Raw genomic sequence first — 27,826 nt, forward strand, 5'->3', positions numbered from 1 at the left:
TTTCATGCTCTTTCCATCAGTCAAGTTTGGGCCCCAATATCCTAACGATCTCCAAGATACTCTTTTAAATGGCTAACACACTCTGTATTTCAAAACCGTTGTTGTACATATCAAGTTGGAACATTTCCTAGTGGTTTGGACATATAACCTAAGATCTTTATACTGATTTAATTATCCTATTATTCTGATGGCCCATTTGGGGGATCCAAATATGATGGATGGTCATTTAATATGCTAAAAATAGGATGACTTGATGGTTGGTATTCTAATTATGTATCTAGGTAATTGTACTGTCAGTTTTGTAAATGGATGAACACAAGATGGGTTTCTAGAGTGATTAGGGGTAGAACATGTGTATCATTAGATTTGAGTGTCTTGTTCACACGTGTAAGTTTCTCAAATTGTAGTTCTGATGATGGGTTAAACATATTCATAGGTGATGAACAACATAAATGGATCAGAATCTCAACTTGATCAGTGTATGAGCGGATGTAAATATTGAGTAGCTAGTTTACTACGATCAGGTGGTCCAAAATCAAAGTGGACAGCCAAATGTCTCTATCCAACAGTGCATTTTCAATTGAGTAGTTGGTTATGATGAACATGTGAGGATACTTGGGTATATGATGGTCCTGTCTTAAAATCAATGGTCGGATAACTTGATCCATGGACGACGATCGTTCCCAACGGTCATATTCACGTTGGAGATTAGATGTGTTATGCCCCAAACTCGGTAACCGGACTCACAAGGAACCCAATGGCCGGTTCTGGCCTCAACAGCCTCCATAGTACCCCATTCTCGGCTCCTGAGACAGGTTCCGATCCTGGGATCCTAAAAGGAGGATTTTAACAGTAGTATAATCATTCTAATACGAGCATACCCAAGATCACAGCAAGTACATTTGAGAATAATAAAGGGCACACATCACAAAATCCACTAAGAATTTGAACTTTTACAAGTTTACAATAGGTTCAAAAGAACATACAGAAGGTAATAAGGAAAGAAAGAAAAATCATCAACACTGGAGTCCTCACTACTCAACTCTACTCCACGCTCTGCTGTTAAGACGCCTACTTAGAGTCTCCTACATGCATCAATCGTGCATAAGCTTATAGAAGCTTAGAGGGTGGTGAAAGTGTGTGTCAATGGTGCACAGAAGAATAGTAGGAGGTACAAGGAAAGAAACATGCTTAATGAGAATATTACCAGCCTTACCAAGGCTTATCATGAATACTATGCAATGAGTACTGGGAGCCATACCAAGGCAATGCATGAAGGGACTTACACAGCCAATGCTAATGTGATGCAAGTAATGTCATTGCTCATATCCAAACCATATGTCAAGTACATTTCCAATCATAAGGAAATCACCGAGGTCCACACCGCTGAATGACTGCCGCTCTACAAACCCTGCACAATCAAACGAGCATAAGAGAGCTCACTACCTGCCTGTGGACAACCAATCACCAACAAGGCCTGAAGATAGCGGACCCATTTACGAGCTGGTCAGATTCAGCCTAGCAAAGCCTCCTCACACCAGGCAAGTAAGGCCACACCCCTATCCAACCGACTACATGACAGTGGAGTTACGTCCTAACTGTATAAGGCCCTCGTGCGCTCATGTATTCCACCCGATCACAGCGTTGGAGCAAATCCTTGGTACCATGGAAGTTTTGAGAATTTCACCCTTGGGCATCTTATGCACCCGGTATGCTCAACTAATATTTTCGGTGTCCACACATATGGCCATCCACGAATACTCCTGTGGAGGCAAGGCCCTGATGAAGGGCGGATATTCACAAGCTATGCAATGCCAGATGCATGAATCACATAACACCCATGCATCAATCCCAAGCATCCATCTCTCGGGGAGATACCAACATGTCCTACACAATGGCACGACCATGGCCAATCATACCTCAACCAAGCATGCATATGATGCTTATAGGAGTGGGCCATGAAGATGAATAGGGGTGCCAATGAGGTGAAGATGAACTCTCTACCTAACCATGAAGGGTCTAGGTACTTAACCAATTCATCATAAAGAATACAACCTCTAGTGGGGGCCCATATACCTGGGGTAACCCACGAGACTAAGGAGAATAATGGTATGAGCCTAAATAGATGAAACGGGCCTAGCAAGGATCTATGGTGGGCCTTTAACCACCCATAGAAGCCCATGGGCCTACCTTAGGGCCACCAATGTGGACATCCAACCACAATTGGTCCCCAAGATGTAGCCCATCTCTAATTGATCATGGATCAAGGCCCAAGGCCCACGCAACATCAGAAATAAGAAACAGGTAGCCATAATCATACCATAAACACTCATGTTGGGCTTCAGAAAGGCGGCCCTAAGCATATCCAAAACATGGGTCCAAGGGAAACACACATAGTCCAACCTATATATACCACTATGGGCCCATAGGGAAAAGGTTAGGGCCCAATACAAAGGCCATTAATCCCATATATTGTGGTGGCCTAGTGGGCAGCCCATTGCTCAAACCACATGGGCAAATGTCATGCTCTTTGTCAAGTAAGTTAGGCCTACAACCCGGCCTAAGTATTAAAGTTAATTTGGTGGGCAACCAAGGGCCCATCTACTTGTGTAATCCGACCCACTAACCCAACATGATAATATGGTAAAAATGGTCCAAGAGTTCAATGGGTCTATCTGAAAAGTTTCAGCCCAATTGCGTCTAAGGAGTTCAACAACTAGCTACATTCATGGACCCAATTAAATTCAATTGTGGTGGGCCTTAAAAGTACATTTATTAAGCCCAACATTTAAGGAACCAAAGGTATAAATTATTCCCTCTAAGATCTTCATACTGTGGTGGGCCCCACTCCTCAAAATTTCAGCCTAAAGGTCAAGCATAATTATAACAAGTTGCTGGATTTTTAACCCAACAGGTTTATGGGCCTATTAGAGTCAAATAATTGTTTCATTTGATTAGGACATCAGCCTAAGTGGTCCAGCTATCAAATCAGAGGGCCCCACCACATAAGGTTACATCATACGACACAAGAGAGTAGGTGGGCCACACTGCTAGACCAAAGTCCAGCAGGTAGCCCACATGGGGCGTCCCATATGGGACTGGGCGATCTAAGGCCTGGACGGCCTGGCTGTACATACATCAAGACGGGCTCCACATACACTAAAGTGCATCCCACAGGAGATGTACACATAGGTTGGAGCCTCCCTACAAAGGCTACCCATGGATGGGATGGCTGGGATATACAACACATCAAGGTGGGCCCATGAAGTAGGCTGGACACCCCAGCCTGGCGTCCCTGCCTAGTTGGCCACTCCCAGACGCACCACGGTCAGGTCAAATATTTTTTGGGTCTGAAATATTATAGAGAGACACTTCCATTGGTGGGTCACACCCCCAAAAAATTTCAGAATTTTTGAATATTCTTAAGTATTTTAATTAATTTAAACAAAATATTCGGTCCAAAAAATCAGACAGACCTGAACGTCCTAACGTGGTGGGTCAATCCGGCCCTCACCACGGTGTGCACAGGGGTCCATTGGCCATAAAAATTGGTAGGTGGATCCCAACATGGGTGTACCACCTCTCTATAAATTTTCATCATTTTAAGATACCCATAAGTATTTTAATTAATTTGAAGGATACAATCTGTATAGGGTGGAGTATTGCTGGAATATGACTGTTCTGAATTTGGGCCATTCCAATGGGTGGGTCCTGGGCCTTCAAAATTCTGGAAATTGAGGGCCAAGGTCTCTCATCATGTATAAAATAAGAGGAAACCCAAAAAGGTGGCCCACCATCATCAAAATAATTTATGAATTTCAGTTTACAACAGTCTACATTGCTAGACTGCACAGTAGAAAATCAGGCTGACCACCCCTCTTGGCCCACCCTTTTGGATAATCAAATGGAGTCAGTTGGGGCTAAAATTTGGCATAATTATAGGTGGGGTCCACACCTTTAAGAAAAATATATTACATGGGACCAAACAGCCCTCCAAATGCCCAAAATTATGGCCTCAAGATGACCCAAAAATCTGTCCAGACAGTTCTGGACAGCAACATATAACTGAAAATAAATAAATATAAACACTATTTAAAAGGAGATTAATCCCAGAAAATCATGGTATGGACCTCCCCAATGGGCCCCACAAACATCCAGACCATTCCCATTACAAAACACCCCTTACATGTGCCCCATATAGGTGGATTAAGGGGCTCCAACGTCCAAGGGTGGACTGTCATGGACATCCACCCACCATAGATGGTCTGGATATTTTTGTTCCACAAAGTGGGCCACACACTCATGATTAGAAGGTTATCAATAAAGGAAAATAAGGATTTGGCCACAAGGGAAGGGTCTCTGCCATATTGAATCCCTTCCCCTCATCACTCATGCACACACATTCCACTATCACAAGATCTACATGATCATAGGATTTCTACTTGAGATCTATGGTGGAGATGTAATCTCCACCAAGGATCAAGGGTCTAGATGACCCAAAGATCCCTGATCAAAGAAGGAAAAGCCATGTAGGGGTCCATGAAAGATGACCCCTTGCATGGAACATGCATGCAAGTAAGATGGGTTATGAGCCCCATCCATGAAATCTTGGGGGCCACCACCATCATTTGATGGGCCCCACAAGCTTCAACATAAAAAAAAAAGGGAAGAAAAAGTAAGAAATGGAAGAAATATGAATTTGCAATTACATGCACACCCACCTTAAGATCTCTATAAAAACTCCACTCCAAGCTTCTAACTATCCAAGGAAGCAAGATGAAGGGTTAAGATGGGTTTTCAATGGAGGGATTGAGGGGGAAAAGGAGGAGAAGGGGCTGGAAAAAAGGAAAAATGGGGCTGAATTTTTTTTGTAAGAGAAAAGAGAGTAGAGAGAAATGAGAGGGAGAGTATGGAAATTTACTAGAAAAGAGAGAGAGGGAGAGTAATCATCACTCTCTCTCCTAGATAAGAGAAAAATCATCATAGCCTATGGTGATATAAACTATGTTGCTAGGCTAGAATAGGGATGGGTAGTGTGTGGGTGGTGGGTAGTGTAGGATATAGGGGGTTTAGGTAGTGTGTGGGTGGTGTGTGTTGGAATTTGCACAAATGAGGGTGGCCACCTTGAAAAATGTGCCCTCCACAGTAGGTGGGCCACATGATCATGCTCAAAGGCTACAAATGAGATGCACACAACTTATAATCCACACATCGGATGGACGCACAAGACGCGTCATTGGAACTGCAGCGACGATGCAATCACGATGGCATAGGTCTCAACTCGATCCGAGTTGGGTCTTCACGACTGGGCTCACGGATGACTGCAAACACTATCCAAGGGTCACGGGTCACCAGGATTCGATTGGTAGGACCGTGGGACCAAGATGGACGGAATGCATACTTACACCCACATGCACACAAGCGAACTCGAGTCGGGTCTCATAAGATGTAAGGTTAAGATAGCTAGATTGGTATCGTACACATGTATATATTAAGTTAAACTTCATGGTAACATTTGAGAACTTTCAATACTCGAGTATTGAAAAGTTCAAAGCATTACAGAAGGTACTTTCTGATCGATATTTGATTCCAGCTTTTAAGAATTCTAATTTAGATATATGCGAGCATTGTATATTTGGTAAACAATCTAGATTATTTTTTAAATCTGAAAAACATATATATAAGGGAGTGCTTGATTATGTGCACTCTGACATATGGGTCTCATCGCCAGAAGTATCCGTTGGAAGGTCGTCATGGTTTGTCTCATTCATTAACGACTACTCCTGAAAAGTTTAGGTTTACTTCATGAAACATAAATCCAAAGTTTTCACCATATTCAGACAATGGAAGGAAATTGTGGAAAACAAACAAGGTAAAAAATAAAAGTTTTAAGGACTAACAATGGTGGAGAATTTACTTCCACTGAGTTTAATGGATATTGGAAGGATAAAGGGATCATTAAGCATAACACAATGCGTCACATGCCCGAACAAAATGGTTTGGCTGAATGGATGAATCTGACTCTCTTGGAGAGGGCCCAATGTATGTTAAGTAATATTGGGTTAGGCAAGAACCTATGGACTGAGGCCGTTAACACGACTTGTTATTTGGTGAACTGGTCTCCTTCTATTGCAATTGAATGTAAGATCCCTGAGGAAGAATGGAGTGGTCATAAGATGAACTACTCAGATTTATGCATATTTGGTTGTGGGGCTTACTTTAATGTACCATCAGTTGAGAGAGATAAGTTAGGCCATAGAACCAAAAAGTATATCTTTGTTGGCTATAATGCTGGTGTAAAAGGTTACAGTTTATTCGACAAGGTCACACGTAAGGTCATCATCACTAGCTATGATATCAAATTTGATAAAAGCTCCTTATCTTACAAGAATGATCAAGAGGAGAAAGAGGAACCAGAAAGGTTGATCGTATATGTCCAGATTGATACAGATGATACTCAAGCAAAGATGGATCTGTAGACAGAGGTACAGGAGTAAGTGGAGCAGCCACCTGTGAGAAGAAACCCACCGCGTATCGTAGGTTATCGGCAAGATACAAGGATGACTCTAATATCGCATATGCCCTCATTACAAATAAAGGGGACCCATCTACTATTCATGAGGCTCTTGATGAGCCTGATGCAGAAAAGTAGAAGGTGGCTATGGACGATGAGATGGAATCGTTGTACAAAAACCACACATGGGAGCTAATAGAGCTTCCATTGGGCCAAAAAGCGATTAGATACAAGTGGCTATTCAAAAGGAAATATGATAGATATAAAGCGAGACTGATAACGAAGGGTTATAGTCAAAGAGAAGGAATTAACTTCATAGAGATATTCATGCCAGTGGTTAAGCGGGTGTCTATCAGATTCGTATTAGCGTTGGTTGCCCAATACGATCTCGAGTTGGAACAGATGGATATCAAGACTGTATTCCTGCACGGGGAGTTGGAAGAACAGATCTACATGAAGCAACCAGAGGGCTATGAAGTTAAAGGAGCAAGGAATAAATTTTACAAGTTAATGAGGCCGTTGTATGGCTTGAAACAATCACCTAGGGAGTGGTATAAAAAATTTGATTCTTTCATGTTGAGTCAGAAATTTATCAAGAGTGAATATGACAACTGTGTCTATTACAAGACACTGAGTGATGGAAAATTCATCATCCTAATATTGTATGTTAATAATATGTTGATCTTCATTCATGATATATCTAAAATCGACGTACTTAAAACTCGGTTATTAGGGACATTCGAGATGAAAGATCTGGGGACTGCAAAGAGGGTTCTTAGCATATATATTCAAAGAGACAGGAAGATGAGCAGGCTTTAGTTATCAAAGGTAGAATACCTTGAAAAGGTGTTGATTAAGTATGAGCTAAACTAGGCAAATTCGGTGAGCATTCCCCACGTGCCTCACTTCAAGCTTTCCTCATAATAATGTCCCAAAATAGATGAGGAAAAGCATGATATGTCTCATGTGCCTTATTCGAATATGGTTGGCGGTTTAATGTATGTCATGGTCTGTATGAGATTGGATATTTCATAGGCAGTCGATGTTGTAAGCAAATATGTCAAACCCTGGCAAGTAGCATTGGGAAGCGGTGAAATGGCTACTTCGATACATTCGAGGTACAAAAGACTCTGTCTTAACTTTTAAGAAGATAGTGGCAAAGTTGGTATGGTATGTAAATTTAGACTACGCAGGCAGTGTGGATTCTAAAAAGTCAACTTCAGGTTACCCATTTGTACTAGTAGGTGGAGCAATAAGTTGGATGTCAAAACTTTAGTCTGTGGTGGCTCTTTCCACAATAGAAGCAAAGTATATGGCAATGACGGAAGCGTTTAAGGAAGGTGTTTGGTTAAAAGGCATGATAAATCAGTGAGGCTTCAACAGGAGGCCGTGCCGGTTAATTATGATGGTGAGAGCGCTAACAATTTGGCTAAAAATTCTGTTTATCACTCACATACTAAACACATTAATGTTCATCACCAATTTATCCGACAGGTGTTTGAGGAAGGAGGTGTAACTCTGGAAAAGATTCACACACGTGTGAATCTGGCGGATAGCTTACCAAGGTGGTTCCTGTAGAGAAGTTAAGTTATGTGCAACTTCTCTGGGCTTTGCGATAGTGTAAAAGGAAGACAGAGTGTACATGAGAAGTGTTGATGGGCTATGGTGCAAGGCAAGGATAAGAAAATAGGACAAGAAACTACACGTTTAATGATTAAAGACATGGTGGAGATTGTGTTAATAGATGTCTTAAATCAAGTTTGTTATTGGGTCTGTCGATGCCATCGACTGTCTATACGATATCACCTTTAATGGCATTGAACAGTTCTCAATCCCATCGATGTCTTCTGAATTTTCTTTAGTTGGTTTCTGGACGAACTGGGCACTTTTTCGATGCCATTGCAAATTTTTGAAAAGTCACGTTTTGTCCCTGGACAATTGAGGTGTTAGTTCGATGCCATCGACAGGATTAGTTCGATGCCATCGATAGAGCTTCGATGGCATCAACAGATTCTGCGCAAATTTTTCGCAAAACTGTGAATTTATTTCCGATTTCATTTGGGATTCTTTCCAAAGATGTATATATATATATATATATATATATATATATATATATATATATATATATATATATATATATATATATATATATACACATATATATATATATATACATATATATATATGATGGATTGGAAGGTATTCCAAGGGTTTCAAAGGGTGTAGCAAGGGTGAGATTCAAGTTTGTTTGAATCGAGTAAGCTCTTTCTCTATGTAATTTCTACTGTCATAATGATCATCTGTCGCTATGTGCCGTGGTTTTGTCCCGAAAGGGTTTTTCCACGTTAAATTGTTGTGTTTTCTTTGTGTTCACTTGGTGTTATTGGATTGCTATCCTAGATTCATCTCTGTGTACTTCCGCGGTCCACCAACATGTTCCATTTAATTATTCTTCCATGAGCTAAAGTAGATTCATTTTGTGTTGACATTTCTAATAGAATGCAAATGAACATGGCTCAAGAAAGAAATATATGAGTCTTCAAATATGAAAACAAAGTTACTAATGAATATTTAGCAATTATTATTTATTCCAACGTTAGAATTAAATTTTTCGTACTTAGTTTCTACAAGTCTATCGTGAAACTGGTTCCAAGCATCTCTCTCCCTTTTACTTGGTTCATGTTACCTAAAGCTGTCTCTTTTCCCAATTCCAATTGCCTGATTATAAATTTCATTAATGTCTGGAAAGTCTTTGTCATCTGAACTTCCATCATCGCTTATATTGTCAACTTTATTGAGAAGCACATCATGTCTCTGATTGACAATACGATTATGAATGATAAAATAGACTATTACAATCTTCACCCATGTCTCTATCGGATAGGATGGGGCAGACCTCAATATTGAAAACCTTGATTTCAATACTCTAAATGCTCGTTCTATGGCATTTCTTAACGATGAATGGTAAAGATTATACAATCTTGTTTAAATTCCTTGAGATGGTAATGAATGCCCTCTATAAGGTGTTAGGAAACCAGGGGTGATGGGAAAACCTGCATAAGCTAAATAGTATTTTCCCCTAGGTAGAGTCAATTTTTCCTCTTATGTGCATGCAAATGCTAACACACGTGAATCCACTGCAAATCTTTCTCATCCATCAAGGACATACGAATTTTTAATCAAATGAGCATACTACCAAAACATTTTGAGATATATACCCCTTTTCTATTACGGCAGGAGCCCTACTCTTTTAGTGGGACTCTTGTTGGGATGTGAGTATCATTTATAACTCCAATACAATTTTTAAAATATGGGAATAAGCATTCATTATTTTGTATTTCCAGAGTTGTTAACTCGGCTAGTGTTATAAATAAGTGTTGGAGTCCGACAATTGCATTCAATACTTTATTAAAGTATTGACTAAATAGTTTCATCTAAATGCTTGAATTGGTGTCATATAATATGATTTTTACAATGTGGCTAATAGCATATAAGACGATTATTAACTATTTTTATAGGCTAACTTTAGGCGTCCCGGATAATTGATCATTCTCATTAAGTACATCCCATAAACTAATGAAATATTCGTTGTTTATTTGAATATGGTCGAAATGAGTTGCATCGGGTTCATTGAGAATTGCATTTGTAGATTGGAAACATGTCTAATTGCAGGTAATTTGATGATTTTCTTCTTCTTCATCTGCTGTATAATTTACGGCAATTATTGCACTCGATGAGGCTACAACACTGCAAATCAATGATGTTGTGTAAGCAACCGATGCTACTACTATAAATATAATAATCGCTTGCTCATTGTCACTATCAGATTCAGAATCTGAATGCATTGCCATTTAGCCTGTTTAATGGACAATGACATATATAGAAAGTAACTCAATATCTTATTGTTGTATCAATTGTAATTTATGTGATTAGACCCACTTTGGTTTAGAAAACTTAGTATTATTTTTTCTTATTAATTTTAATTGGTAATTTTATTAATTAAACAAATAATCTTAAAGTGGTCATATTCATCATCCTCTTGGACTTATCCATAATTTTATAAATTTTCTAGGTTTCCACGCTTGCCGTAGTAGACAATCCACATAATTTCATTGTTTAACTTTGCTGTTGTAGACAATCCACATAATTTCATTGTTTAACTTTTTATTTATTTGTACATTTTGTTCTTTTAAAAAATATAGAGTTGAAAGTATTGCTGAAAGAAAAAGTACTTAAGCCAATAGATTTATATCTATTGTCACGGTACAAAAGGAATCCATTCAAAATTATTAACCCCTATGCTGAGCATAATTGTTAGTTGAGAGGATAAGTGAATTTTGTGTCCACTATCTAATTTATTCGTCTCAACTCGGGGACACCAAATATTTAGTCAAACCTTGAGTAAGTATGGTCTATCGCACCAACGCATCATACATACACACAAAAACTGAATACAACCTTCACTCGCACATGTGGCCTGGTATAATTGAATTCGCAGCAACACATACACATGGGCCAAAAGTCATCTGTGTTCACATTTCTAGGTGGGGCGCACCATTATAAAACTGCTTTTACTTATGTCACACGGTGAACGTACAATGTTGGTCGGCTCCATACGTTGATGGCATGAACTGTCACACGTTCTGCCACATCAGCACGTGTCAGTGGATGCTCTTCCATCTTACCCACTCACACCTTGTTAATTCATTCCTCTCTTCGAGATCGTTGCGCGTGACACTCTGGGAGAGTGTGATGGATGATACGCACCGACTTTAGAAATTACTTGAACCTGCCTAGTTGCATATTATTAATTTAAAGGGATTTTTCCATATGGCCGCTTGTCTTTTCAGCAATGGACCAGAAATCTCCTGCTTTTAAGCTATTTCTTAAAATCCGCTTATCAATTTCGTATACATCCTACAACCGCTTATCACTAAACGGATAGAGCTACCATGGGCGGAAAAAACAATTTTATCCTAGATTGGTTGACTGCACGTATTATTATTAGACATCTTCTCATCATTTTACCTTTCCAAAATTATGGTACGGCCTCCTATTTTGCCAATGTTTTAGTGATTCAGATCACCAACAGTTTGTGGTCTATGATTACCTATGAAATAAGGTGTGATTAAAATCTATGAAATAGGATTTCTAAATTAGTGTAACATTTTTCCGCTCGCAATTCCGAATTCGATGGGGAATTGAGTAAAGGCGAGTCGACATGGATTGCATACTGATGCTGCAAGTCTAAACAGTGATATGTGGACCCATCATGACTTATGTATTTTATGGATACATTCCATCCATTTTTTAGCTGTGTGATCCCAAAATGAGGCAGATCCAAATCTCTCGTGGACCACACCATAAGCAACAATGTGACCAAACGCTGATGGTTAAAAACTTCTTGGAGCTACAGAAGTTTTGCATCAAGCTGGTATTTGTGTTTTCCTTCATCCAAGTCTGCTAACAAATAGGTTAGATCTCAAATAAATATTACAGTGAGCTTTAGGTGGTTTTTAATGATGGGTGTTCAATCACCATTGTTTTCCTGCGGTGTGCTCCACTTAAGATTTGGATATGCCTCATTTTTAGGCTCATGACCTAAAATAATGATCCAAATGATGGATGGTGTGGATAAGACATACATTTCGTATTGTATACCGCGTATACCATTTCCTGCTTATCAAGGGTCAGACGCTACATCATGTAACTCTCCTTGCCATGCATCGGCTTTTCATATTTTAGAAGATGGGGCGACAAGGGTTTTGTAAGAAATCCATCTATTTTTTAGAGCATGGCAAAAAAATAAAAAAAAATAAAAAAACAAAGATATTTCAATGCTTAAGTGGACAACATGAGCAAGAAAGATTGAAGATTTAATGCCACTAATTGAAATATTGGTGGGGCCACAACTTGTTTGTGAGAAATCCACCCTGCCTATCTATTTTTCTAACTCAATTTTGGGCAGATTTGAAGCTCAAGTGAGCCACACAACAGGAACTAATGTAAGGGTCCTTACTCTTGCTCGGGTGGCAGACTGTCAGGAGTTTCAACTCCCGGTTGAGGGTTCGAGTACCCATAGGTGGTGAAATTCCACCAGCATGAGTGTGCAGGGTGTGTGTGCGTGTGTGAAAAAAAACAGGAACTAATGTAAAAGTAGGCGCACCATTGAAATATCTTGGGTTATCATGTGCCCACTTTAACCCTGGGATCGGAGTCATTTTTGAACTCACACTTTTAAATGAACTGGCAAAACAGGTGAAAAGGGAGGATTTCTGATGAACATTAAGGTGGGCTGATGTAAGTGCAAGCGAGAGGGGGATTGTGCAGCCCACCATGTTTGAGACAAATCTGCTACCTTGCACAATTTCCAACTCATTTTAGTACATGACTCCAAAAATGAAAGCATATACAAATCTCAAGTGGGCCACATGACTATGAAATATTGGGGATTGAACGCCTATCATTGAAACATTGATAGGGCCATAGATTATCTGTGACAAATCCACTAGCCCATCTGTTTTTCAAGCTCATCTTAGGGCATTGGGTAAAAAACGAGCCAATTCTCGGCCAAAAAATGAGGCAATTTTGAAGCTCAAATGACCTACATGATAGGAAATAATGAGAAAGAACGACCACTATTAAAATATCTTGGCCCATCGTGGGGCCCATTTTGAGCCTTGGATCTACTTCTTTTTTGGAGGCCATCCCCTTAATTGAGCAGAAAAAATAGATGGACGGAGTGGATTTCTCATAAACACCAAAGTGGGCCCAATGTACCGTCGGAGCGAGGGTTGCACGGAAATCAAGTCAATTAGAAGTTATCAATGGCGTTGTTGGACATTTAAGGGATGGGGTTGCTTGGAGCCCAGCATGATGTTTGTGATAAATCCATTCCATATGTCAGATTTTTCATCTTATTTTAGCATATGTGCGCAAAAAATGCATCAGATACAAAGCTCAAGTGGGCCACACGAACAAGAAAGACTGGAGATTGAACATTGACCATTGAACCGTTCCCAGTGCCACAGACTGTTTGTGACAAATCTACCCTGTCCATCTGTTAAGCCAACTCATTTTAGAGCGTGGACGAAAAATGAGGCAAGTTCGAAGCACAAGTGGACCAGACGGCAGGAAATAGTGAGAAAGAATGCCTGCTGTTGAAATATCATGGGCCATTGTGGCACCCAGTTAGAGGTTTAGATCTGCCTCAGTTTCGGGATCCTAACCTTAAATGAGCTGGAAAGACAGATGAACGGAGTGGATTTCACACAAACATGAAGGTGGCTCCACGTATGGTCAGGGTGACGGTTGGCACCGGAAAGAATCCAACTGATTGAGAAGATAATTCGAGGGCACTTTTGTCAATATGAACATACAATAGCTGATCTATACAAATAACTAATAGCAGGCGATTTAGTTTCAAACGGTTAAAACTATAGGTGGTTTTTGAGAAATAATTTAAAAGGGGAGGTTTTCAGTCCATAACCGAAAAGAAAAGCGGCCATATAGAAAACTTCCTAATTTAAATGAAACCGGCCAAGTTGTGGGTATCCGTCTAGATGTATCACCAACCAAAGATTAAGCCTATTTTATCATTTGAGAATAAGATTGGTGGACATTTTCAGAGGTTAAAAGTGAAAATATTAAACATTCTTAATTCAATGAACAAGTGCCAAAGAATCTGAGGTTATGATTTTTCGTCCAATTGAAAATTTTGTCCTGTAATTAGAAAAATTGGGTTCGTTAGTATATGCCACGTGTCATTTCTAAGTGCTTGAGTATCAAGCATCACACGCAGCCAGAGTATCGAAAAACACCCCAAGATGAAAGACAATGGAACTGCACAGCAGGCAACACTCAACTCACGCGCGCCGTCGGATTTGACTCTCTCATTTCCCCTGCGATTGTGAAAGTTAACGCGGGAGCACATGGCTTCCGTGAGGTAAACGATGTTTTCAAGAAATTTCGGACGCGGATTGCATTCTACGTCAGTCGAGGTATGTGCTTTGCGGGGCCCACCGTAATGCATGTATTTTATACACGTCGTCCGTCCACTTCTCCAAATCAATTTAGGATATAAGCCAGGAAATGAGGCAGATGTAATGGTCAGTGGACCGCCTGCCGTTGAAAACTTTTGGGGCTACAAAAGCTTATAATAAGCTGATATTTGTGTTTGCCCTTTATTCAGGTTCATGTGACCTTATGTCCACGTTGGTTATCCCTATTTCTTTCCGTTCCTACCAGAGCCATTTAGGAAAGATTGTGTGTAATCAAGAGAAAATTACATAGTATGTTTAAAGATTTTTAGAGACACTGGGAGAGGATTTTACAGTAAAACAGTCTATGTGTTTGAGCAATGTCACGTTATCCACTAAGAGAAAGTGGTCAAGCAAAAAGTGATCATGCTAAAGTTGTTATAAGGACGAATGGCAGGCTTACGAACAACAAAAGTAAGTAGTACCAAAATGGTTATACCAATCATCAAAACATGAAGAATCCAGATAATCGATCTAATGATATAAATAATGAAGGAAGTCAGTAGAAAAAATCATCTTGTACTAACCAAACCAAACCAAATTTATCTTTCAATTACCTTTTAATTATATGGTATTTGCATTCCTTAATGTAATCATTATTTTTATCTGCCATTTACATTCATTAGTGTAATCCGTATCAGTAATCAAGTAATTGTTAACTTTAGCTATAATTTGTGTTTACGCTCATATGCTGGATTCAGTTCGAATATCAAACAAAGTTTTCCATCCAAAGAAGTATTCTACAGTTGTTATCCGTAGCTAATTGTAAGAATTTTATTTTTGTTTTATCTGTATTAAAGAGAAAAAGTCCTTTCATACGGAAGACAGGAGTGTGACCCATTTCAAATGACGAACCTCACACTCTGATAATAGACTGATCATTTTAAGTAATGATGTGCAAGTGGCTGAATAGGCGATTGATCTTATTAGATCTCGTTCATATGTGGTCGATCTTCAACGTATCTGCCTATCTTAACGCTTAGGGTCATAGATGGTCGGTTTGAATTGAGCCACACATTCAATTCTGGCACGCCCACACTAATCACGTGACTGAAATTGAAATAACATCAACATTTCTTGCATGTCCGGTGGGACCCTCTTTAATTTACTTATCGGTATAATATTGTTAATGGATCAATTAGAAATATGAATAGAAGAAGCAATTGAATTGTTGGGGCAGAACCCTTAACACCAACCTCACCACCTCTGACCAGGGATGTGTTGGTTCAACTGCCCCCCAAATCATTGAATCTAAACACTAGTCCAATACCCAGTCCTATTAACTAGGAGGGGGAATCAACCTCTTGGACTACATCTCTTAAAGAGATAACGATCAGACTCCGGTGTGTGTAAATGAGTGTTCAGCACATTCAGAAATATGGTAGAGTTCAGGCAGAGTTTGTATATGCCCAAGCCGAGCAATTTTGTGTTCAAACTGAGACTATAAATAGATTGATGGCTAATTAGATCGAGGTCATGCACTAATTGATAGCTATCATCATCGAAAGAGCACCTAATGCTGAAGGAAGTTCTGTCGGTAACATGGTCTAGCCGCCATCGATACCTTCCCTATGGTGGAATTCATCTCTTGTCCTGATCCAGGATGTGAGGAATGCTCTATTGCATGTCGAGTTTAGGCGACCAGAGTAGGCGGTCAGGAAATTTATTCTTGAAGTTCATAATCAGGGTATGCAGGGAGGAAAACTTTTCTAGCATTTTTCCATAAATCCATTGTTTCATGAGGGACAAAACTGGGTAGGTCTCGATCCACCGCCAATGGTTGAATCTCAACGGGTGGATTGTGACTCGATCATGCAAATGGTCCAATAGGTGGCAAGCCAACTCATCGGTCACATTACTATCATGGTCTACCATAAGCCATATCCTGAATGGATTGACCAACAACACCCATTGCAAAGGAACTATCGGTTGAATTTTGCCTTATTCTTGGGAGATCCTGGTCAATTGACCATCAAGCACATACAATGATCCATTATGTAGTGTGGTGAATTAGCTAATAATGAAATTGTAAGTTGTAATTATTCGATCATTTGCTGACAGTAGTGGCCTTTACATAGTACTCCAATTTATTGCCAAATTCAATCCATACCTAATAGGAGATGGAGGAAAAATTCCATTGTCAATTCCTTTTCAAGGATAGGGAGATGACCATGGCTGATCTTGCACATTTCTAACAATTTCTTGGGGAATCTTATGAAAGTTAAATCACCCAATTCAAAAGATCAAAAAGCTGGTGTAAGGTCGTCATGGCTAAGGTTGAATTTGTGCAGTTTGTGCAAGAAAGCTTGGAATACAAACTCCGAAAGAAATTCATTGGAATGAAGGTTGCAGATTTGTATGATTCAACCAGAAAAGTTTCCAGATATAGGAGCTACTCCAGGAAGGAGCCATGCAAAAGAACTTGACAACCAAAACATATTATCATGACTATAATTATGAGGTTATAATTGCCGAGGTAGTGGCAAAAAAGTCGTTCATATGTTCGGTGTTGGTCAAGGAGGAAACAATTGTGTTGACCACACAAAAGGCTTAGAAGATACATACTTTTGATATCACCCGAGCTGATGAGATAGTTGAGGTATTACTAGTAGAGAAGTTTATTAAAGTTCCTATAAGTCACAAAATACCTACGACCGATGAATTGAAAAAAGTCGAGTATTGGAAATGGCATGGGACGCATTCTCATTCCACTAACAAGTGAGTTATTTTTAGGAACATCATCCAAAATAACATTGATCATGGATTGTTAAGATTCTCTAAGAAGGGCAAAGAAGTAATGTTGAGAGATATTGATTTGTTCCCACCTAATCTGGACGTCAACATGGCCATGGTGAATTTGTGAAAATTGGATCGACCAAGGAAAAAGGTCGATCTTAGTCCTGGTCATTACCATGGTGCGCTACAACGACTGAGATTAGGGCGAAACCAGTCCTATACAGTGACCGTGGGTTTTGCAGAACAATTGAGAGCCATGCAACATAGCGGTCGAGATTCACCACCATGCAATTGATGTGCCAGAATAACTCAAGACGTTAAAATTCCTTCTCAGCCAGTAAGGTGGGTCAAACATGCGATTCCAAAGGTGACCTACAGGAGAGCCCCATCGGCCATAGAAAGTATTCTTGACCCGTGACCACTAGCCTCAGCTGAAGACTATGAGTTAACGAATGGTTAAGCCACCACAACTTAGAAAGAAGTTTGGAAAAAGGTCATGCATTCCAAAATCCCTACTACCCTTGAAGGCATGACTCGAACCCAGATGCAGTGGCATCAAGCAGCTAAAAGAAGAGAATTGGCAAAGACAGAGGATGCAACTCTGTTAGGAACCACACGACCTTGTCCATTTTGGAGAATCCCGTAAATAGAGGAATAGATTACCATAAACACGATCGAAACAATCCTGAGGCTTGTTGTACATGATCAGGTCATGGAATATGAAACCCGGCCTAACAACACAGAAGAATTGGGCAACATTGAGAATCGTTATGACTTGTCCAATTATCTCAGCGATGAGTAGTTCTTATGAGATGATCTACAAATTGAAGAGCTAATGGAAACAACTGGAACATTGGAAGTTATTCACCTGCTTTTATGACTGATGAAAGTGTCGAGTACTCCGGGGTAGGTTCTAAGGAACATCATAGCTCAAAAACACTTAGGTGATAATGTTTGCATTCAAAGATTGTTTTTAGATCATTGCCACCTGTAGTGTTTGATTGTAACATGGTACTTACTCTCCCATCCAATTTTCAAGCTAAGCCATCTCAGCCCAATGAGATGGTAGGTGACATAGAGGAATTTAGTCCTCTTATGGTAGTACAACGTGCTTCTTTTCCCTTAGAAGATGTAGTTGAAGGTGCAAAGAGAGTGAGCAAGACACCATAGGTAAATATTGTTACTGTGGAGTCAAGAACATTGTCCAAAAGAGTAGTCATTGAAAGGTACACCCATGATATGACTCAACATCTTAAACTGTTGTACATATCCGCTCACCTCAAGGGTTGCCCAGTCACTAGAATCTTAGTTGATAATGGGGCTACTGTTAATCTTCTCCCAACGAAGAATGATGCAAAATTTGGGAAAAGTTATGGTTAATTTGATCCCATCTGAGATAGCAGTCAGTAACTTTACTGGGCATGTCACAAATACACATGGTTATTACTAGTCAAGTTGACCATAGGTACTAAAAGAGTGTTGGCTCCCTTCTTCATGGTTGACACTTCATCCAGCTACAATTCTCTACTCGGAAGAGATTGGATTCACTCTTTTATGTGCAACCATCTTCCTTGCATCAATTTATCATATTTTGGAATCAGGATAAAGTTGAATTGGTTTAAGCTGATAACAAGCCATTGTTGGCTACATCGAATGTAAACAAGGTGTACTATTATGAGGACGAAGTAGGATTGATTAGCTTTACCGGAAGGAATAAGCATGGACGTCCGACTGGGATATCTGTCAAATAGAATCAAGAAAGTATTGTGTAAGACATTACTGCTGTGTTTTTTCCAGTTAATAACCTGTCAAGGGACATTGTACCTTCTTAGTCGGTTCCACACTGCACCATTGAAGAAATCCCATGACTAATACACTAATAAATGAGAAGCAAACGGCCGACTTCATGGCTAGAATAAAGAGGCCTGAAGAGAGATTAAAAGAGGTTGACGATGGTTTCCTTGTAAATTTGGCTGATACGTTTGGTCCGACTGAAGAAACAAATGAAGATGGAATAGGCATGGACTTAAAAGAAGCCCCCAAATAAGTTGGAAGATTCTCAGCTTCAAGTTCAAGATCCCTTGGTCGAGGTAAACTTAAGAACCGAGCAGGACCCTAAGCCAATCTTTATCAATGGAACCTATTGCTGGGTAATCATACCATTTGGACTAAAAAAATGCAGGGGTTATGTATCAAAGGGCAATGAATGTTATTTTCCATGATACAATCAAAAAAATCATGGAAGTTTACGTTGATGATATAATGGTTAAATTGGTCAAGGGAGGAGATCATTTCGCTCATTTACGTAAGTCGTTTAAGAAAATGAGGCTCCACAAGTTAAAAATGAATCTCCTCAAATGCGCCTTTAGGGTGTCGGTCGGTAATTTTTTGGAATTTATTATACACCAATAATGGATCGAAGTGGACCAGAATATGGCTCAAGTAATCATAAATGCTCACCCATCAAGGATCAAATTAGAATTGCAACGCTTCCTTGGACATGCCAACTTTATGCAAAGATTTGTTTTTAATTGTATAGGAAAAACTAACGTCTTCTCTCCATTAATAAAGCTGAAACAGGGAGTCAAGTTTAAATGGGGGGTAGAACATCAACTGGCTTTCAAAAATATTAAAGAGTATTTGATGAAGCCAACAATATTAATGCCACCAATCAAAGGTCGACCGCTCAAATTGTATGTCGCAGCATCGGAAGAGTCGGTTGGAGAACTACTAGCCCAAGATGACAATGATAAAAAGAGTGAGCAATGTACTATCTGAGACAGATGCTACTTGATACTAAGAGATGATACTCAACAATAGAAAAGTTTTGCTTATCTTATACTTTGCGGCCACCAAGCTAAAGCAGTATTTGTTGTCTAAGAGAGTTAATATAATATCATTAACTGATTTAGTGAAATATATGTTAAATTAGCCAATTTTAAATAGCAAAAGAGATGATTAATAAATATTCTACCGCAGATCATGAAAAAATTGGATTTCATTATTGTAGGTAGGATTACAAAAAAAAAAAAAAGGCAAAGGTCTTCAGCTAATCGAACAGTTTAGGTATAGGCAGCTTGGATCTCCTCAAACTCTTTGAGCGTGGGAGATCTAACCTCCTCGACTTGCTTCTTCTGCCTTTTTCAAGTATGGTGCTTAACTGCAATATGGTCGAGGAAAGTCAAACTTCATCTGTGTAGCGGCTGATTGCGGCAACCTTTTTGTCAACTTCTTTCTTACGAGTGTTACTCTCTTGCGATCGAGCCTGATAAAGTTCAATCTAAGATTCGATAAAGGTCATGAGCTCTTATGAGTTACACTGATCCCTTCCTGGATGGAGACGTTCCGTCTCAGAGAGATCATTGGCCAACTCTTTGTGATGGGCTTTGAGCATTCGCTGCATTGCCTTGTTAAAATGGTGATGATGGGTCCAATGCAAGTGATGGCTCCATGTCGTGTCTAGCAAGCATAAAGAGTCTTGGATTCCAAGGTACTGCAATTTGATTAAAATCTGTAGCAAAAATTTCCTTTAGGAAAGTCATGGATTGCGAATAGAAGATTGAAAAAGACATAGAGGTTCAAAGTTCGTAAATATAAGCAAGGGCAGAGAAGAAGTAAGATGCAAATCTAGGAAGGAATGATGCTTTTATAAGCATCATCAGAATCAATTAATGCTTGTGTTGGATAAGACATGCCGATTGGAATAACCAAATTAAGGGTTGCTAAGCCAAATCATATTCCCAATAAGGTGGAATGAGTAGTCGCAATAAACACTAGTTCCATGGAAAATGGCACACACACCTCCCCACTTTCAGGTGCACAAAAAAGGAAAAAAGGAAAAATTCTAAGTGTTGGCTATGGCTGAGCTCGTGGTATGGCGTGGGTGATTTTATCAAGTGAAAAATTATCAATGACTCAATCAACAACATTCCTCTGTGTAGATTTAGTTGATGAGGTAATTTTTTATTAATACGGTGATCTAGGTCCCTTTCTTATGCACTTAATGGTGCACACAACAAAGGATTCTTATTGGCTAGGTATCCTAGATTGAAAGCAGCTGATTATAGCAATAATACCATTATTTGGTGTTTTTTGTTCTGGAATCCTGATATCTCGACCATAATGATGTTGTTCTATGGTGGGAACAATATGGCCAAGTAAGCACTAAGATTCCTGTCATCCTTAGCCAACCATTCATAACCACATTGTTGAGGGTCAAATATTGCATATTAGACCCCATCTATTACCTGGTTATATGAACATGATAATGTTTAATGTTCTATTTTAATCATGTTTGTGTTGCAAGGTGAATTCAAGAGCTTAGATTAAAAAGGATGCTAAAAGCATGGATTTAAAGCTCAAGAATCATCAAAGTCAAGAGTGGATCTGATGGAACCAAGAATGAAGAATGCACACTCCAAAGATCCAATAAAACCAAGCCAAGAATGAAGAAAATTGGAGTTTTGAAATGAAATTCAGTGATCCTCGACTAGTCCTGGCTCCGACTCGACCAGTCCTGACTTTCGCAAGACCAGTCCTGGCTTCTACAGGACCAGTCTTGGTGTCACGCCCCAAACCCAGAAATCATATTCATATAAATCCCGATCACCAAATCCGATGCCGACAGCCTCCGTAGTAGCCCATTCTCGGCTCCCAGCACCCATATACCAGGTTCCGATCCTGGGATCTTACAAGGAGGATTTTCAACATCAATTTGTCTCATAAGAAGCATAACCACAAGTTTACCCAAATCATAAAAGCAACATCATTATCACATATCCACTAATATAAACATTTGAATACAATGCTGAAAGGGAAATACATATGTCAAAATCAAAGCTCCAAAAGTCAGCTACATGCTTCAACCTCCACGCTGCTGCAACCTAACATCACCTGCATGCATCTATCTTGCATAAGCTTATAGAAAGCTTAGAGAGGTGGTGTAAGTGTGTACACAAGATAAGTGCCAAGTATTCAACACAACGCCATAATCATACAATATAGGAAATACTTGTATGATCATGAATCATACGATATCAAAGTAAAGCGAAAATACTGACAAGTCCATGAGTCAAACAATATCAAAGTACGCAATATAGATCAGCTATGCAAATGAGGAGTCATAAAGAGCGAAATATCATATGTTGAGGATGCAATGCAATATACAATTCTTGATGAGTTCACGAATACCGTCAGCCGTATCTAGACCATATAAATGTAGAAACACAGTAACCCAAAATGTCATATGCCACGAATGTAATGCAATATGCGGTGCGAATGGAATGACCATGCTGAAGTATGAAGTCGGGATGATAATACATAGTATTGCAGGCTATGGCGTCCATCACAAGAGACTTCTATCCAAACCAGTCCCATACCTAAATTTAGATAGTCAGACTCAATGTGGTAAACTCCTGATCTCAGGTTAGTCACGCGCCCAAATAAAATCCTGACCACTACGAAGGTACCGTAACAAATAGTTACGCACCACCAGCCTGAGGGGATAGTGAATGAATGAATAAACAAGTATGCAACTCCTACTCAATAAGTCCATATATTAGTATGGTTCTTCTCTGGGAAATCACCGGGGTCTAGTACACTCTACATGCAAATCGCCACCCACTGACGTGCGACCATGCAAGTGGAAGAGACCTCACAATCCACCTGACCAGTAGATAGTCAATATCTACCCGGCACATCAATAGCGGACCCATTCATGAGCTGGTCAAACTCAGCCTAGCTATTCCCCCTACGCTCAGGCGGGTAAGGCCACACCCCCTCCCAACTGACCATGACATAGTGGGAGACACGACCTCCTGGTATTCGGCACTCGGCCGCTATGTATCCACTCAGTCTCGACGTTGGGATGGCTCCTAGCCTCGGAGGTTTAGGGACTTTCACCCACGGACATCCAAAGTTCCCAGATGCTCGAACCAAATATTTTCGATGTCCCATCTGGCCATCCATGACATGTTTGTGGAGGTCACAGCCCTGATGTCGGTAGGGCGTACAGTAATCACAATCACACAATGTAAGATGCATGAGTCATGTAGCCCAATCATGCATCAATCCTGCATATATCGTGCGCTCATGTGGGATAACTCCACCTATCAGGGAGTCTCATAAACCATCTGTACTATGGCATATGCAAGGATTAATTACATCTCACAATAAACATGCAGATGATGCATATGGGCATGTATCGTGATGCTATGCTGTCACATACTTATAATCAGTATCAATAACTAGCATCAACAATTGGCCTCGACAATGTGGACATTTAACAAACATTTCCCCCCAAAGAATGGCCCACATAGAGCCAAACATATAATAGGCCCACATCCTCACACAAAAGCCTAATATACAACACAATGTGCCTTACTCAAGGGCCACATAAACACAACAGGTGGGCCCTGCTCATGGGACTCAAATACATGCCATGTGGGCCCTACATATGGGTCTCGAATACATCAAATGGGTCATGCATCATGGGCCTAATACATATCACAATGGGCCTTGCCCATAGGCCACGAATACATCACAATGGGCCTTGCCCATGGGCTATGAATACATCACAATGGGCCCTATCACATAGACCTCCTATTCATCACATTAGGCCTTAAACACGGGCTGCATATACATCACACAGGCCGAATACACATCACAATGGGCCTCAACTATGGGTCACATATACATCATATAGGTCTCAACAATTGGCCTTGGCAATCGAAATTAGCCTCAACAATCGAAATCAACCTATACAATCGGAATCGACACTCAGAATCGGCCTTGATACCCTATACAATCGACCTCGACAAATCGGAATCGGCCTCAATACTCGGCATCAACAATCAAAATCGCCCTATACAATCGGCTTCGACAAATCAAAATCAACCTATACAATCGGCCTCAACAAATCGGAATCGGCGTCAATACTCAGCCTCGATAATCAGAATCGGCCTATACAATCGGCCTCAACAATCGACAATCAGAATCAGAATCGGCCTCGACAATCAGAATCAGCCTCGATAATCGGAATCAGCCTCTACGTAAGGTGGGATCCATAGATGGATGGCCGATGATGGACCAAGCAATATCAATGGGGCCCAGTCGTTTGGGGTAACCCACTAGAGAATGATAAAAATGGGCCTAACCAGGACTAAAGGAAGGTCACAATGTGGACATTTAACCATCACTGCCCATCAATGTGGACATTCAACCAACATTGCTCCCAAGGAGTGGCCCACATAGGGCCAAACGTATAGTGGGCCCACGGCCTCACATAAGGGCTAAATATACATCACGATGGGCCTCACTCATGGGCCACATATGCATCATAACATCGGGCTGTATCAACAGGTCGAATCAAGTGAACCAAATCAAATGGGTCGGTGCAAAGGGGCCAAATCAAATGGGCCGATACAAATGAGCCGACTCAAATGGGCCAAGCCAATTGGGCCAATCAAATGGGCTAATACAAATGGGTCGGGTCAATGGGTCGACTCAAATGGGCCAAGTCAATTGGGCCAATCAAATGGGCCGATATAAATGGGCCGAGTCAATGAGCCAAATCAAATAGGCCGATTTAATGGGCCCCCAAATACATCAATTCGAGCCTCATCAAGTGGGCCCCTAATACAAACCAATGGGCCGTACCAACTACACCCTTCATCCATTATTAGAGATCATTATAGAACATTATTTAAAAATCATATTCCAAGGATCATTTGGACCATACTACAAATAATAGTGGTGATAAAGATTTCCGCAGTTAAATTTTCAATGGGCCCACCATAGTATTTATTTTCCATCCAGTCTATGCATAAGGTCACAAAGACATGGATATAAAGGAAAAACAAATATAATATTGGTCCAAAACCCTATAACCAATGGTGGACATTCAATCCACTATTTTTTGTAGTGTGGTCCATCTGATAACTGGATTTGTCTTATTTTTAGTCTCAAGCCTTGAGACAGTCTTGCCAAATGGATGGACAGTGATGGTGGTTCCCATATGCTCAATAGATGAACGTTCTGGATATCAGACCTGCACCATGATCAGGGCCCACATGGCACCGTCCAAATGGATGGTGCAGATACGAAATATACATCACGGTAGGGCCCCGCACGTGATAGCTGGCCCCACCATCCCTGCCTTTGGACGGTGGGGATACAACCCATACATCACGGTGTATCCACCCACGTCCAGACCGTTGGACGGTCTGGATCAAAGATATGGACAGGGTGGGTATACAATACATACAGCAGGATGGGTCCCACGTAGGTGGGCCATCCCACTTCCCTCTCTCTCAGTGTGTGTGTGTGTGTGTGCGCGTGTGTATCTGCATATATATGTATATATATATATATATATATATATATATATATATATATATATATTATCAAAAAAAAATAGTCCAGCGTCCAGAGAGTTTGGACGCTCTCTGGACGAATGGTGTATTATTATTTTTTTTTTGGTGGATTTTCGTAGGTGTGGCCCATATAAGGAAGATCTACTCCGCCAGTTGGGTCCCTATGTTTGTGACAGGTCCAACAAGCCTAATATTGGGTATTTTTCGATGCACTGAAACACCACAATGGGCCCTAATAATTTTTAACTACTAAAATAATGTTCTATACAGTGTGGCCTACCAGAGTTTTGGATCAGCTTCAATTTTCGGCTCAATGCCTAAAATGACCTAGGAAATTTGATGGTTGGTGTAAATCAGGTACATGCATCAAAGTGGGGTCCATTTCCAGTGGACTAGACCGCTAGGATAAAACACACATGTCACGGTGGTTCCACAAGCTGGATAGAGCACAGTGTGCTCCACCTGAGGTTTGCATCTGCCTCAGTCATGCCTGGATGGGCTACGTGGAAAATACATCAAGGTTGGTCCATGACAGCATGGCCCACCACTGGATCAAACCGATACTTGTGTTTTCCCTTCATCTGGACAGGACAGCAGGCCTGCCACTGGACGGTCCAGCAAGGTGGGCCCCATATGGATGGCATAGATATAATACATACTTCATGGTGGGGGTGCATCAGGGTGGGTCACACATATCAAAAGAGAGAGAAAGAAGAGAGAAGGAGAGAGAGGAAGATCGGGTAGCGGAGGGAACCCTCCACTATGGGCCCCTCCATACAATGTATACATCAAGGTGGGTCCCACCATAAGTGGGCCCTCAAATAACGAATTCGATGGTTAGATCACCCATCTTTCTTGCTTCTTCTTGGATCAATGGCAAGCTAAGCTCCTCGGATACCACTTAAATGGAGGATGATGGTGATTGGACGGTGGAGATGGGAGATAGGGAGGTGGGCCACACCAAGCCCTCCTCTCTTAGAGATAGCTTGGACGTGTCTCATGGTGGGGTTACTTGGGAGAATGGAGAGAGAGAGAATGAGAGAGAGATGATGGGAGAGAGATGGTGAGTGATGGATGAATGTACTTGTATAAGGGAGAGAGAGTTGACTTTTGGGGGCTTGTTGTACTTGGGGATTGAATGGTTGTACTTAACATTTGATATGATGTGTCGTAGAGATTACCTCGGTATTTATAACGCGTGGCATTTTTCCTTAACTAAACGCGGGCCCACATCTCCTGACCTAGGTATCGCATCAACGTGCAAGATACGGCATCGGAACCGCGGCGACGATGCGGTCGCACTGGTACAAGTCTCGGGTCGAGCCGACTCTAATATGCAAGACTTGGCTTAAGGTCGCTTGCAAACATTAATAACGGATCGTAGGTCACCAAAATTTGACCGGGAGGACCGTGGAGGCATACGGAACGGTATGAGCTAGGATACGGGTCTCACACCTGGCTTCCGCTTAACTAGTCGAGGCTCTTGGTTGACTAGTTGAGGAAACTTCGACTCGAACTCCAGCAACATCAGCTTCTAAATTCGTGCGATCTTCGACCAGTTGAGGGTGGTCCACGACCGGTCGAGGATGGCCCTCGACCAGTTAAGGATGGCCCAAGACCAGTCGAGGGTTACGCAATTTTCGCACGGATTACGTAAATTTGAGACGGTTTCCAAAAATTTTCACTTGGTGTGAAAGGTTAAGGCCTAAAACTATAAATAGGGGTCCCTAGGGCACTCCTAGGCATCATTTAGGGTTTGAGGAGTGGGGCAAAAGAGTGGAGAAGTCGTCACCATGAGTTTTTTCTTCCATTTTCTTATTTGTTTTAATACTTTTATTAAGAGATTCTAGTTCAATCATGTTTATGCTTGGCTAAACCTCTTAGCTAGGGCTAAGAGGTGAAGCTTGTAGCATGATGGGATGTTTCTATTACATTATTTCATGTTTACATTGAACTCTCTTTGATTCTAGTTTGATTATAAGGAATACTTTCAATTTTTAATGGTTTATTGTGACTTAAATTACAATAAATTTATGATAGCTTTGAGTATGTTCTTTTCATGTATTGAGATTATGAATTTAGGAAATCATGTTGTTCACCATCATCCCTTAGGCATGGTCGGATGATGGAATCCTCCCTAACTTTCACAAATCTCTCAACTTGGT

The sequence above is a fragment of the Magnolia sinica genome, unplaced genomic scaffold (genome assembly GCF_029962835.1).
Source record: "Magnolia sinica isolate HGM2019 unplaced genomic scaffold, MsV1 ctg116, whole genome shotgun sequence".
In the NCBI taxonomy this organism is placed as follows: domain Eukaryota; kingdom Viridiplantae; phylum Streptophyta; class Magnoliopsida; order Magnoliales; family Magnoliaceae; genus Magnolia; species Magnolia sinica.